The sequence below is a fragment of the Nicotiana tomentosiformis genome, chromosome 6, assembly GCF_000390325.3.
Source record: "Nicotiana tomentosiformis chromosome 6, ASM39032v3, whole genome shotgun sequence".
Classification (NCBI taxonomy): Eukaryota; Viridiplantae; Streptophyta; class Magnoliopsida; order Solanales; family Solanaceae; genus Nicotiana; species Nicotiana tomentosiformis.
Window position 1 is genome coordinate 7,267,640 of NC_090817.1, and position 9,347 is coordinate 7,276,986.

The following is a 9,347-nucleotide window of genomic DNA, read 5'->3' on the forward strand; positions in this document are numbered from 1 at the left end:
AGCAGCTCCTAGGTCCCAGACCCAGCCTCACAACAGGTGACGCTTTCTGTTCTAACCTCAGATACCACCACACAGTCCGAGGTTCCACCTGTCGCTTCCACAGAGCCAGCACCTGGCCCCACAACTGCCTTACGAAGCCCCTAAACCTTGCTCTTACATTCTCTATGCATTGGGGACAATGCATGCATTTTGGTTGGGGGTGGGGTAGTCAAACTTTTGTGTGAAACTTGTACATAAACTCCTACTTTAATAATGTATATTGATAGATAGCAATGAATTCCCCTTGGTTTTTCTTCGCCGTGTTCTTTTCCAAGGGTGTAATAGTAGAACCATGGCGAAAGCACAAAATGTTTTGAGTTGTTTGGTGTTGATTGTTCTGGCTTCAAGCATGTGATGAATTTTTGTTGAATAAATTGTACCCTTCTAATTTTGTAACCAAAAAAAAATGATGGTTAGTCATTCTAGTGAACTTGAGGCTCACTCTTTGACTTTATGCTTACTCAGAATCTCAAATATCATGTGATGAAACTTTGAGTTGCCTTGCATTTATTTGATGGCTAAAATTATGCTGAGTCGAACAGTTCATGTGTTGTGAGTGAGTAATGATTTGTATAAATAATGCATATGCTTAACTTGTGATATCTAGAATTTGCCCGGTTGGTTTCTTAATGCAATCCTCAGTTTAATGATTGGATGCTGAAATGATCTTAGGCTCTCTTTATGACTGCTAGCTAATTTTGAGGTTGATGTTGCTGTTCCTCCTGGCAACACTGGTCTGGATCCCTCTCAGACATCTTTCTTTCAGGTGCTCAACATTCCCACCAAGATTAATAAGGGTACTGTTGAAATTATCACCCCTGTGGAGCTCATCAAGAAGGGTGACAAAGTGGGTTCCTCTGAAGCTGCTCTGCTTGCCAAACTTGGAATCAGGCCCTTCTCATATGGTCTTGTTGTTCTCTCTGTTTATGAAAATGGATCTGTCTTCAGTCCTGAAGTTCTTGACCTGACTGAGGATGCTCTCATTGAAAAGTTTGCCATGGGAGTTTCTATGGTTACCTCCTTGTCATTGGCCATTTCTTACCCAACTTTGGCTGCTGCACCACACATGTTCACCAATGCCTACAAGAATGTCTTGGCTATAGATCACTAAGGACTTTTCACGGGTTATAGTGTAGGCTTCGAGAAGGGTTGGATGAATATTTGGGAATGTAGTGGCTATACCCTCCTTGAACTCTATAGGGTTGGATGAATATTTGGGAATGTAGTGCCACACATGTTCACCAATGCCTACATAGTTTTTTATTTTTTAATAATTAATTTTACAATATAAAAAATTATTTTTTATCCTATATATTTAGGATTTTTTATATTCATTTATCAAGATACACGTGCAATGCGCGTAGCCAAAAACTAGTCTATATACTAGATTATGATAGGATCAGGTCGTACGCCTCAGCATTTCTGTAAAATACTTTTATGGAATCGTGCGTATTATTTGTCAAAAGGGCCGGTGTATCTGAGAGTTTTCCCGATTTGAATTATGACGACCCATTATATATATATATATATATATATATATATATATATATATATATATATATATATATATATATATATATATATATACACACACACACACACACACCCCGATGGAAGAGGTGACTGCTAATCGAGAGTTAAGCTTATTGTTGAGAGAAGGATTTTACCACATATTTATACTTATTTAATTCGTTTACTTACTCTGCCCCATATTTGTTTACTTATTATTGTATCTGTCTTATTGGACCACTAATAAGTGTCGATATCGACCCCTCGTCACTACTTTTTTGGGGTTAGGCTAGATACTTATTAGTTATGCGTTGATTTACGTACTCATGCTACACTTGTTGCACATTTTTGTGGAGGTTCATATATGTTTGGTGATCTTTTGGGCGAATAGGCGCGGATGATGCGGGGGCTTACCGTGAGCTGTATTTTATGTTACGATTCGCAGTCTGCAGAGTCTCCATATGAGTTATTTATATTCTCATGTCTAAATTTTACTCGAGACAGATATTGTAATGCATTATATTTCCTAGTTGGCGCTCATGAACTTGTGACACCGGGTTTTGGGTTTGCTTATGGGTGGTTCATTATTGTAGTCATGAAAATACTATCAGTTACCCTGTAAAAATTCTATTCCTTACTACTTAATTGATAAAATTATGATTTCAAAAATAGTAAAATGAGTAATTAAGTTAATCATCCACTGTTGACTTGGCTGACGGCGGTGTTAAGTGCCATCATGACCTTTAGTGAATTTTGGGTCGTGACAAGGGCGCGCTTGTTTTGTAAAATATTATACCACTAGCGAAAATTGAGAAAAAAAGAGAAGAGAGAAAATCTAGAAAAAAGAAGAAAAAAATATAGATGAATAAATTGTTGTCTTGTTCTTGCAAGCGGGATGTAAATTAAGGTAGTGCTTAAAGAAAGAGGGAATACTTTTGGGGTGTGATCTTGTTTGTGAAACTGAAGTGGTGTTGAAGAAGATGCGCTTAAAGTTTATCATGTGATTTGTTAAAGTGCTAAGGAGGGTTAGCCACTATTCCTAAAATATATCCTACCCATCCCTTAGCCCACATTACAACCATGAAAAGTCCTAATTGATTTTAGATCGAGCGATCCTGCATTAGTAGAGATTTACATTAAGGGAAAGCATATGGTACCTTTTGCATGCATGTGACTTCTTTGTGAAAGTGAGCGACTTTCTTTGATATATGTGAGTCTTTAAAATATATTCGAGCATGAGATTCGAATGTGTGGATTCTTTTTGCTCTCCTAGATTTTGTTGTGTGGGCACATGGTTTCACGAGTGATAGATAACGTTATTAGGCTTCTCGACGATGTTGAGTATTCAAGCCATGAGTGCATTGTGACATTGAGTCAGTTTTTGAGGTTAGAATTGTTATAAGCGCGTTGTCTTTGTTATGTATATTTTTTAAGAATGACATAAGTAAAGGGAAGTATAAGTAATTGTTTATTCTACAGTTTAATTGTTGCTATCAACCATGATCATTGATTTAATGTGCTTCAAATGTGTAAATATAAAGTGCTCAAGAATATTGTGAATTGTTGGTTGACTCGAGGACGAACAACGTTTAAGTGTGGGGTAGTGAAGTTCGGCTAAAAAATGCATATATTTAACTATTATTGCCTCACATTTTAGTACTTTTAATTGTCTTTTGAGTATTAATTACTACCTTCGTTCCGGTTTATGTGAATCTATTTTCTTTTTAGTCCGTTCCAAAAAGAATGGCCCCTTTCTAAATTTGGAAACAATTTTGCTTAAATTTATAATTCTACCCTTAATGAGAAGCTTTTATAACCACACAAATACTCTGGGCCCCTTTTTGAATTATTTAGGACCACAAATTCCAAAGGGCTTCATTTTTTCTTAAATTTCGTGCCCAGTCAAACAGGTTTATAGGAGTATATTATTTTATGCTTAATATTATATTTTAGCTGTATAAGAATAAAGCGGTATGAGAATTAAGAGATTTAGAGCAAAATTGAATAAAATACGGGAAAAAAGAAAATTATAGAAGGTGACAAAGGGGGCACCCTTTGGTGTATGTACCCCAAATTGGAAGACAAATATATACAATGCAAAGCGAATAACGAAAACCAAGATTTGAGCGTGAAAAGCTACTTGTTTGAGCACCAGGGTCAGTACGAGGCGCTGCCCTGGACGCTGGAGGCGGGACTTTTCCTAGTTCACTCAGGACAATGTTATTTCGACCCTACATGTCTCCAACTCTTATAAAAAGGGTCCTAAATCTATTTTGACGGGGAAAGGACTTTTTGAAAGTAACTTTGGACCAAGGGGAGAGCACAGAGCCTCCGTGGAGGCCGGGTTTTATCTTTCTTCCACCAAACGTAGAAAATTTTATGTTTCTTTGTATGATCTGTTGTTTTACTATCATGTCTATGTGGAGCTAAACTTCACGTTCTAGGGTTGTGGTTCTTTTATGACTGTTGTTATTTGAATATTGATTTTGATTTCTTATTTATCATATTGGTTTATTTATTCAATCTTGCGCTTAATTATTTGATTGCTTGATCTCCAATTAAACACTATCTACGAATCTAGAGTTGAACTCGAAGGTGAAAATTCTAGTTTGCATATAGGATTGAGTAGAGCAAGTTCTTGAACCCGGGCATCGGGGAACGAATTCGCAGCTAGGATAGACATATACCTAATTGCCTTGCTTGGTTGATTTATTGAATTATAAATGTGCACTTGTTAGTTCTAATTCCATAGACATATAGACATTAGGTTAGCTTGAATAGGCGAGTAAGAACTCGGCGCATTCTTCCGAGCAATATTAACCTTGTCAATCAATAAAGTAGATGAATTAGTTAGTCAATTCAATTGAAGAATACAATAGGAATGTTTGATAGCCCATAACCCTAGATCGTTTTCATTAAATTGATAACATAAAAATATGTTCTTCTTTTCTTCAACGTTCACTATTTATTTTCCTTTATTTTAATTAGTTCAGAGTCAAATACTTCTAGGTTTAATTCTTGTTTAGATAATTAGGATAGTCTAATTTAGTTAATAGTTAATCACAGGTACTCGTGGGTTCGACATCCGACTTCTAGTCACTTTATTATTTGACGATCGCGTATACTTGCGTGTGCATTTGACCGTAACATGTTATCTTGCAATTAATGCCGGTTTGTCCTTGTTATCAAATAAATAGTGCAATTTGGAACAACATTTGCTACAAAGATATTATATTTAATCGTAAAATACCAAGATAGAAGTAAAAGCTTATACCTCTACTCTCCCAAAGGCCCAAAAAAAAAAAAAAAAAAAAAAATTTGACTTTCATATATTGGCAATACTAGCGAGGTTAAGCTCGGGCCCAATAGTTATATGGGCAATTCGTCTCTAAATTTATATCTTGATTTAATTATTTCTCTGCTGATTCTCAATGGTAATATCATCCTACTACCATTCATAAACTTTTTAAACGTTTAAAAAGGACCTTAGAGTTAGCTATATTCATCAAGTAGTGTGAGACAACTTAAGTTTAGTTCAACTCTCAGATAGTCCTTTATGTTATCTGATTTCTAAATTGATGTGTATATATTTTTTTGTCCCATGTCCCAGGGACTTCTAGTTAATGTAAAAGTAAGTTTTTATCAAATAAATATTATAATAAAAATTATAATTAAATTAAGCTTGCAATAAAATGGAATGCATACCTCTTGAATTTGAGATTTTGTTTTTGCTGAAGGGTAGAAATCATGTGTAATAGGCATTGAGCAGCTTTTGAGCATGTCTTTTAACTTAAGGTGTGTTTATGACATGCATCTTTCTCTCTTAGATTACTTTTAGATAGTAACTTTATCCTTTTCAATTGTATATATATGATCAGAAAGTGTCAATATTTTCATAACTTGGTAATTCAAGAGTGCTCTTTTAGCATTCTCTTTATACCTGATCTTGTCATACCTTGTATATTGTTCTGGCTATCCAAAGTCTTGTAATTTCTAGGGCGGCCGTGGGGCTCCTTTTTAGCTATTTATTATTATTATCGACCTCTCGTGTTATTTATTATTAAATTTGCTCTTTCTTAAAGTAAAATATATATGTAATTTAATTTTTATATTGTATATAACATTTAAATTAATGAATAACTTTTGTATTTCAAATTTACCTGTTGCTGCATTGAAGGTGGGAATATAACATCAAAATTAAAAATATAATTACAAAACTATGAAATATTAAGTACAATTATGTGTAACGAATATGTTATCCTCATAGTAAGCGTAAACCTTTTCTGGTCTTATTTAAAATAATGTTTGCATTATTCATATTTTACTTGCGTCTCGACCCGATTAAAAACTTTTCAATCCTACGTTAATGAAGAACCTATATTCTTCTATTTGCTTTCAAGCACTATTAACATGTTAATTTGATTAATTTGCTTAATTTTATTTATATAAATATTAGTAGTACCTTTTTTATAAAAGTAAATTGATCTTCGTTTTCCTTTTCAAGATTTCAATTCCAACCTGTATTTTAACAATACTAGTCTTAGGGTACGCGTTTTGCGCGTGTGCTTATATCAAGGGTACACAATTTTAAAAAATCACATAATGTGTTTGAGTTATAAAACAAAAGTTTAGAAATGATAAGTTCTTGAAAATAATGAATGTTAATCTCATTTAGCTAACTTAATGAAAAAAGGCTCGCTCCACAAAAGTCCTTAGATGCCTTATTGTGATTTCAAAATTATTATTTTTTACCTAATATTGAAAACACGTAAATCACAAAAATACTTTTCAAATAAAACAAATTAAAAAGTTAAATATTTTTTTTATTTTAGAGATTTGAAAATAAAGAGGTTGCCCTATATCATAGAAAAAATCCATAGGTAATGATGCAAAGTCTAAAATGATTAATGTTGAGCTAATATTTTACCAAAATAATTTAATATATAAAAAAAATATAGGGAGCTATCATGTGTTGAAATGAACGTGAATAGAAACAAAAGTTAATTACAAAATTAATTCAATTTAGAAGTCTACTGGTATTTTATCATTATTGATTCAATTTGTATTTTTACCAATTTGATTTTTAATACTACGTAATAACTATTTTGCTTATTTTTGATATCGTTCATTATCAATGTTCTTTTTATAAAAATAAATTTAATTTATCTAAAGTTAAATTTAGTTAGATATTTTTTGCTATACTTTAAGTACCTTAATTTATGAATTCGTACATTGTTCAAATAAGAATAAATTTAATAGTCAAAACCTAGAGTTAATTTAAAGTATTAAAATAATAATTTATCTAACATTAATTTATCTTCAAAGGATTAATTTATTAATCATTATTTGGCATAACATCTTCTTGCTTTTATAATAGTGAATAGTAAGTAGATGTTTACAAAACAAAGGCAACGAAAGAGGAATCAATTTTGATTTCGAAGAAGGAAGGGATAGTTAAAAGTTAACGCTCCAAAAGAGTTGACTTTTTTACTATTTATTTAAGGTAAAATTTAATTGATTTAAAGTCCTAATTTTTAGGTATATAATTCAAATTAGGAAAGATTTAATAACCAAATTTCAACGTAGTTTCAAATCTTAATTATTAGAAAAATAATTAAATTATTATTTTTTCTAATGTAAAATCTATTTTTAAAGGTTAAAACAGACGAACGACATTTCGCTAAGGGCTTTCGTACTTTTAATATAGTATAGATATAGATAGGTTTTGTAGTAATTAGTTTGTCCTTTTTAACCCTACAGTGCTAAGATGGGTATTCTTATTTTATTTTTTATCCCATCTAAAATGATATTCTTCTATTACATTTTATGTGATACTTTTTTCTTTTCGGTCAATTAAAAAAAGAATGATATTTTTTTATATTTAATAATAATAATTTAGCTTTAAAATGTTCATTGTACACTTAATGAGATGATTTTTAGCCAACATAAATATTTATGACTCATTTTAGACCATAAGTGTCGAAAGTCTTTATTTTTTTCTTAAACTTTATGGTCAGTCAAACACTGTCACATAAATTATGACGGAAGTAGTACTTAATTTTTTGCAAACTAACTAAACTCTGTAGTAGTTTATGTGATGATGTGCATTACTTATGTAAAAAATATTTTTTAATCTTTTCAACCAAACTTTAAGCTATTTTAAAAGGAACATTAGTCTGAAAAGATTTCTTCTAAAATTGGTTTTGGAATTATGATGTTGCACTAATCTTTTTGAGTGTTAATCAGTAAATTTCTCAGTGGTTTAAGGCCAATAAAATAAATTTTGTTCGCTGAAGTGTTTGTCTTATTATTAAAACTTCTCAAAAAAATTCAATTTGTTTTTTCATCCATTAGAATTTTCACGTTTTACGTAATAATCATGATTAATTCAGCTTCTTTCTAGAAAGAGCTTAGCTATTTTATTCCATGGATGTATAATGATAAATTTAAAGTGGGCCCTACATGGACAAAATAGACTTCAAAAACACAGCTGGACGTGAAAGACAGCAAATAAGTGGGCCCACTGGTTCTGGAAATAGTTCACACGTGCTATGGTACATGCAACGAAGTGTGATGTACACCCTTAAGATAATCAAGTACAAATTAGTTAACGAAGTCTGATGTACACCCTTAGATTTCAATTAGGAGGATATATAGTGTTTTTATAATTTTCTTCCAACGTGACTCGAATTCAGGATTAATGATCATAGGTAAAGGTACACACTTTTAAGCAGATTAGCTTTTAAGCCGGTAGCTGAAGCACATATGTTGATCCCAAGCCCCTCAAAGTGTGATTTATATATAAGTAGAATTATACAATTATGGTCATTTAAAAAATTACTTATAAATAATAATTGTCTATATTAATTATAGATTGTTGATCTTACAAGTAAAATAATTAAATGGTTATAATTAGTCAAAATATCTTAATAGTATAAAAATCATATATTATGTACTATCACTATTCATAATTGAAATTCAAGAAATAAACGCGTTAGCTGGAAAGTTCATTACGTGTAAAAAGTCGATGCTATTAGTTTTTGTCCCCAGCCATCTTGTACGTACTAATATGCCTAACCATCTTGCACGTATAATAAGACTTATTTATTATTGCCTCCTATAAGTGGCTAAGACAGAAAATCTAATAAGAAATTCAAAATATAAAGAAATAGATATACGAAGAGCATTTAATTATGTTCAATATCAGCTAAGGGTAGTGCGTCCCGGTACACGAATTATCTCGCATTCACGTAGGATTCGGACAGTAACGAAGTCAGGACTTTTACCAAAGGGATTAAGAATATTAAAAAGTAAACACACGAACAAGTCAATGAGATTCAATATCTACTATTTATACATAAAAAATAATTTTGACCTTATATATACTGTGTATTTTTTTCTACTATTTATGCATAAAAAATACTTTTGACCTTATATATACTATGTATTTTTTTTTATGAAGAGGGTTCGGACCTTCGCTACCCTAACTCCGCCCCTGATCGGGAAAAAGGCCGCACTCAAAGAAAATGTGACGTATGCGTCCTGCCTTGGCTCGAAATTTACCATTCAACATCTGCTTTACAAATTATCCACTCACATCCACACAAATTACAATCTGTTGAATAAATAAAAAGCTAAGCTATACTGTAGGGTAGTCAACTAATAGTACAAATTACAAAAAGAGGAAAGCTCAGGTATTCTTCCTAATCAAGGTAGATAAATTGAGTTAGAAAATGTGCTGCTTCCATATTTTGACCTAGTCAATTTTCAAAAAGTTAACAAGATGGATTGACCTTTCC

General features: G+C 31.9%; 1 pseudogene; it reads left to right on the top strand.

Annotated features, from left to right (window-relative positions):
- The first annotated feature begins 331 nt into the window (after window positions 1–331).
- On the top strand, window positions 332–1,150 carry LOC104108119 (large ribosomal subunit protein uL10 pseudogene; annotated as a pseudogene).
- Window positions 1,151–9,347: the final 8,197 nt, after the last annotated feature.